We start from the raw sequence: 6,853 nt of genomic DNA, 5'->3' as shown, positions 1-6,853 counted from the left end.
TCCAGCCGCTATGTCCACTAAACCCGAACCGAACAGGCTTGTTGGTGACAGGAGGTCTTGACAGGTAGACGCGTTCACCAGAGAAGTCTCCACCTAAAGCAAAGGTCGGTCCTCAAGCCCCCTGAGCAAACCCCACGACTCTGAAATAGCAAAGAAGGTTAAAGAACCCAATAAGTGGCAGTTTGATTAAGAATGTAGGCAAAAAATGAACGACCTGGGGTGACAAAATGTGTTGGAAGGTAAATATCACCACCCAACGAATGAGCTGCAGGACACCAACTTCCCCCAGCAAAGAAGAATTTGTTCTTCCAATTTTTGCACGAAGAGGGGAAGCCGGTGATTGGTTTTCTCTTCGCAGAGCTCGACATGAAATAATATCAGCCTGCTTCCTTCGGGCTACTCCTCAGCTGGTATAGATGCTTCACTTCAACAAGGGAGGGCTCCTCTGATCCACACCTCTCCCACAACACATATATAGCTGAGAAAACCCTCCATCCGTTGGGATGTAGCTGACCTGGGGCCAGGTGCATACCGCCCAGTATTTTACCAAAATAGCGTTGAAGGGGCAGCCGAGCTCCTAATTTGAAACTCTCCAGGTGCATCGTTACATACCCCCGCGGAGGCCGACTAGGAACATCACCTTTCCTAGGAACCACCAGGAGAACCTCCTCAGGAATGTTGTAAAGGTTCTTCAGCTTGAACAGATCAGTTTGGGTGGTGGCACAAGCTATGAAGTCAATAGGATAGGAATCCGCCTCTACCCTATGACCAATGTTCCTTTTTCGAGAGGGTCCGCTCGGTCCGGAACTGTTCCCCTCACCATCACCAACTCCTTCGGGGACCCCAACCCCACCGAAGCTATGATCCTCACCAGAACCCGACACAGGTCCACCTCTATTCCCTACTAGCTAAAGTTTGGGGGAAGGAGAAACAGCCAAGGGGCGTGGATACTCAAGGGTATCCCTACCATGGGAGGGGCCTACACTACTAGAGGGGTGTAAAAAATCAGTAGGTATGGACAGGTTAAGGTCTGAATCCTCTACTTCTTCGTCGCTCTCATCAGCAATTAACTTCCTCTTCCGATTTGACATACCGGAATCCCAAAAGAAAACAGAGAAAACTCGAGTATATGGACATAAAAAGGGCAACACAGAACCCAACCAACAACAACCAGAGGAGAAGTTAAAAGCAATACCTGGATTGAATTGGCACTGATGGTGCGGCCGTGATAGAGAAAAGACCCAGCAAGTGGATACTCCAAACACGGAAAGTGTAAGCAAAGTTCAGAGAGGGGGTTAATTAACGACGGGGAGATGAATAACCAAAACGATGAAGACATAAGTCTAGGGATTTGAAATGAAAAGGGAAAATGAAAGCATTTAAGTGATGGGGATGCCAGCTCACTCACCGAATATCGAGGACAGATAGCCCGTCGTTACAAATTTCAAATACGAAGAGTCTGGAGATGCCACGTCACTAACCGTTACAAGAGGCCCGGATAGATGTAAGCCCAGATATGCAATGGACAGGTTCAGTTAGGCCCATGCTCAGGTCGGAATCTCCCCAGAAGAAAAATGGTACCTCAGCTCCGTCCCAGTAAACAGAAGACCAGATGAGAAGCTCCCCGGGTTAGTGAGATTTGACTATTAGTTTCTACTCTTGACTCGTTTCACTCACAAGACCAGAAACTGGGGGACTGGTGTTAAGCAAATAAAAGCACCAGGTCGGCCATGCTACTATTTCCACCCCGGCATGAATCACCTCAGCCAGATGGTACGAGCAGAACAGGGGGCAACATGAGCCGATCAGAGACGAATACTGACCAGAGGTATATACCGAGCTGATACCCGTCCCCCAAAAAGCGGAAACACGATCTCACAGAATCTCGGTAGTTGCGCTTTCCCAGAACCGTTGCGGGAGACGCGAGATCCCACGTTTGCCCATAATGCAGCAGTTAGAGTCCTATGAGGGGCTGCCACTACCCAAAAAAGGTGGGATGAAGGGCAAACGGGAAAGTAGGGGCAGCGGTTATAAAAGAAGAAGAAATCGATGAAGAAAATGAGAGAAAAATTGAGAGAGAGGAAACGCTGCCAAATTGCAACCAGACCATTTTCTTACAAACTTTGAGTAAAACAAAAACCATTCTCGAATCCAAATTGCATTGTTTTCCCGTAAACACCTTGTGCTAACTTAGGCATCGAAGGGTTTACGCCGGCAAAACCACCGGCGTCTCTGATCCGTTTTTGGTGAACGCAGGTCTAGTAAGGAAAGGGAGGGCGATTCCAAACCCCGCGGTTCGAGCAACAGTTGATAAACATAACGTTGGTGAAAGAATCTGGTCAATCTAAAAGCGAGCAGATTTCAGCATCAACAATAAAGACATCTTGTTCTATTTATACTAGGGTAAAAATGATCACTAAAAATTAAAAAGACTTAAATACTCTTAGAAGATCTGGGATATTACAAATTTGTTATTAAGCTATATAGTTTTATAGTTAATTGAATACTAATTTTATTAAACCATATGTCTTAAGAGCGTGTTTGCATCAACAAAGAGGGGGCTTACACACACGCACATGCACGCACACACTACTAATATATTCTAATTAACAAACAGGTATGTAGTGCCTAAATTAGGAAGAAATAAAGTTTCATTTTTTTTTTGAAAAAAAAGTAAGCCTTTCATTAATCACAACACCTTGAGTACATCATATAATTCGGCTGGAATATTTCCCAGCCATATACAGGGAGAGTTTTTCCCCAAAGCTAGCTTAGTTAGGAAATGGGCATAAGCATTACAATGTCTTGGAATGTGATTGACAACAACTTTCTGGAAGTTCTTCATCTGGTTTTGGATCGCCAGATCCAAAACCAACTCAAAGATTACAACTAAGTTCGAAAGGAAAATCAAAGGCTAGTTTGGATAAATAATGATTTTACAAGTCCTTGCTTAGAGTTCTTACAGTATCCACTAGTGCATGAAAGGCAGCCTGAGTACACACACCACACCTTCTTTGGTACAAAGTAGCTAAATTCAAAACATGTTTGATCACCGAATTTTGAGCAGCTATGGTGCAGATTTGACGGAGCTATCTCTCCAAGTAAATTAAATTCTGGGACATTCATACTTTCATAGTATAGACCAAATAAAATTCACTTTTTTTTTATGTTATAATTAGATGTTGGATGATATGTGGGGATACTGGAAGCTTGTTTTATTTTTGAAAATGCAGCAAGTCTTTTTGTGTGTTGTCAAATTTGATGTTGCTTCCATTATATATGTCAATGTTGCTTTATGGATGATACATGAATTTGATGGGATGCATGGCTATGGAAATTTCTTAATTTCTGCTCTTTTAACTTATACAAAGTGAGCACATTGCTCTGCCTTCGTTAGCTTCTCCAATCCCAATTTCGCCATTCTAGTTGTATATATTCAAATTATTTGTTTTGAAACTGGTAACTAGTAGCGCGCACACACACACATATATAATTTACATAGATTATTATTGTTGAGAATACGAGTTAATATTGCTTCTTTGAACTTCAAAATCAACTATAACAGAGACATCAATCAACAAATCCAAATTCGTCAAGGCGTGTGCGAAACACTATCCTTAAGACTAATTTCTGTACCTTAAAGAAAGATTTCCTAATTCAAGAAGGACAAGAAAATGGTTTCATTTCTATGATACAATGATACTGTTGTTCTCGGGATTATTATCTCACAACAATATAGAATAGCAAAAGTAAATTGATGAAAAAACATCAGACAGAAGTATAAGCGACATTAAAACAATCGGATTATTATCTTCTCTCTTTACTATCATAGTAGGCATACTTGGAGATTTTGTATGTCCCTCTTGTACAGAGAAATCCTTTTAAGACTTTTTCCTATTTTAATTTCAAATAATCACCCACTTTTTTTAATTTAATTCAATTTAAATAATCCAAATCATATGTAAATTTGATTTATTCAACTATAATTAGTAATTAAATCAAACACATAATTAATTTCGAATCAAATGCAAAAGTAATTGCTCTCACTTCCCTTCAATATGAAACATTAATATTTTGAAATACTAATATGATATCTAAAAGAAACACATATAACCAGAATAAAGGTAATTACAGCAGAGGTTAGCTGAGTACAAATTTTGAGTCAGTAATCCCCTGCGATCACATTAATTAATGTTATAGAATTAATTTAAAATTTCGCATGTCATACATCGGAAAAAAGTTTAGCGCAATGAAAAAATTGTTCAACAATCTATTTTCTTGGGAATTAGATGTGGTAAGCTTATACTAGATGAATTTGTTTCCATGTAAATCTCGGCAGGGAGACACGAGAGATGCAAATGTCTAGTTTTCTCAATTTTAATTTTATTTGTCATTTGACCTTATAGGGGTACAATCGTCATTTCTCAGAAACTCCTTATTGACTTCAAAGACTGGAGGAAGGGATCCGAAGTCCCCTCTCCGACTTTAGGTGCGTTTGGGATTGAGGTGCTGTAGCTTTTAAGCTACAGCTGCTGTGAAAAAAAAGCTGTAATTATGAAACAAAAATTAATAATATATAGTAAATATAAATTTTAAATAATAATTTTGATAAAATTATTAAAGATATAATAGATTTTGTATTGTACAAGTGAAAAATCATATCAATATAGCTTAAAAGCTACAGCAGTTAGTGTTTACCAAACACTTTAGTGCTGTAGCTTTTAAGCTATAGCTGCCCAACCTCAATCCCAAACGTACCCTTTGCCGTCGCTCGCTTTCCCGCCACCGTCTGGGTCCCCGACTGTGACAGTCTACCATCACAGCCAAGCAGGCAGTGGTTTCCCGGTTTGGCTTTTAACAATACTTTGGTGAATTTATTTGTTCTTCTTACATTTTCTTTTGCTAATTAATGTTTTTTTTTTAAATAAACAAAGACGTTATTACATTAAGGATTAAAATAAAATAATCCAAGACTCTAATCGTTTATTTTTTTTTTTTTTTCAAATCGCGTTATTGAATCTGCTTTTCCAGTTTGTGCTGCTGAATCTAAAACTGTTGGTCCATTAAATTCTAGTATAATAGAAATGTTTAATAATGTTTAAATTCTAGTATGACAGAAATGTTCAATAATTGTTTAAATTCTAGTATAATAGAAATGTTTAATAAATGTTGCATTTTTAATTTTTTTTTTGTTTATTTGGATTTTTTTTTTTAAAATTTCTTGTTTCTTCATTGAATGCTGCATTATAATTTTGGCAGATTTTATCTGTTTAGAAACATGGATGTTGACAAAGACAATCCTCAAGATGAAGTTTCCATGTTACGTTTCTGCAAAATCACTCTCAGTTGGGATTACTTTCTCCTGGTCAAAGAATCCTGTGTATGCAACCAGATTTGTCTACATCTTACATTCACTTATAGTTATTGTAAATAGTGCTTTCATTTTTCTATTTTTTTTTTTGGCAAAGGAGGGAAATGACAAAAATGGTAAGAAAAACTGGTAATTGATTATGCAAGTTTTCTGTGGGGCACTAATCTTTATTGCATGCCTTTACCATTTACACCATTGGTAAATGCTGTTTGTATACACTGACATGCTTAGAAGGGGGCCGGGTTTGAAGTACATTTTAAGTGGAAAGGTTAAGTGGGTATGGCAATCAAGAAACTGTTTACTTATCAATTGGGAATGGTAAGATTAGTTATTTTATCCTTTGACAGATCACTAACATTTGGTAATCAAGCCAGCTATTTTGTTTTAGGTGTGACAACATTAGCTTCTGGAAGAACCATCCATTATGATCTTTGTTTACTTGACCGTATTGTATAAAAGAATATGCATCGAATCTGTAATTTACTTGTTAAAGACTTCGCAATGGGTGGTGGTAGTGCGGTAATGTGACTAGACAATTGATGTTCTTACTATAAAGAGTTGACTAGAAACAATTGCTGGACTAAAAGTTTTAACCTTGGTGGAAATTTACTGAATGCTACAAATTGACCAAAATTATTATGATAATTGAAATGAATTGTGAAGAGATTTACTGATTTTTGAATTAATGAATTGCATTATTCAGTTTACTGGTTTCCCTCTCCTATTTTATTCTTTCTGTTTCTCTGTGTGGTATGATAAAACTCTTCCGTATCTGCTATCTTGTTTTATGTAATAAATCCTTCTTTCTTAGCTTTTCAGAAGAAAGAGAATATTCTTAACTAATTTTCTTTAATAATGGCAATTTATATCTTCTTTAATTCCCAATACATGGCCAACAATTTGAAGGCAGCATATCCCTTGTCTTCAGTTACAACTATAAATTGTATGTGATCAGGTTTGTTCAAAATTAATGGAAGAATATATTTAAGAATCACACATCTCAATGGAATAGAGAGTAATAAAGTTATGAAAATTGTGTGCTACATTAGGACGCTTTTATCTAATGCTTGGCTTCACAATTCATTTGATGATGGCATCTAAAAAATGGTGCCTATAGAACAGAGATTATTGCACATCTTATTTCAGCTGTCATGGGGTAAATAAGCTTAAGAAAAAGTTGTTTTGAAGGTTTATAACACAATTCTTATAATCATGATGTTCTTGGTTAGGTTAAATGGCTAGTGGTATAAAATAGAAATACATTTGTGGGCTACTGGCTAATGTTATCAGCACTTCTTTAGTAAACTTCTTCTAGGCTTTTAAATCACAATGCTTTATTATGATATAAGTCTGGTTTAGTGTGGCTTTTGCTTGTCTAACTCTCAAATTGGTTCAGTTTCCCAGGTTTATGGTCGTCTTGCATTGTCAGGTGGGACCTGCAACTCTTGTTCCTTTGGGAACCGGATGCAAGTATTTTTGGTA

General features: G+C 37.5%; 1 long non-coding RNA gene across 1 annotated transcript; it reads left to right on the top strand.

Moving 5' to 3' along the window:
* Positions 1 to 4,759: 4,759 nt before the first annotated feature.
* Positions 4,760 to 6,838, top strand: LOC102618108 (uncharacterized). The gene is made up of 3 exons (XR_008054516.1): positions 4,760 to 4,845; positions 5,260 to 5,380; positions 6,768 to 6,838. It is a non-coding gene; the product is annotated as an uncharacterized LOC102618108 (long non-coding RNA).
* Positions 6,839 to 6,853: the final 15 nt, after the last annotated feature.

This window comes from Citrus sinensis, chromosome 5 (assembly GCF_022201045.2).
Source record: "Citrus sinensis cultivar Valencia sweet orange chromosome 5, DVS_A1.0, whole genome shotgun sequence".
NCBI classification, from domain to species: domain Eukaryota; kingdom Viridiplantae; phylum Streptophyta; class Magnoliopsida; order Sapindales; family Rutaceae; genus Citrus; species Citrus sinensis.
This window is presented reverse-complemented; position numbering and strand designations above follow the sequence as displayed.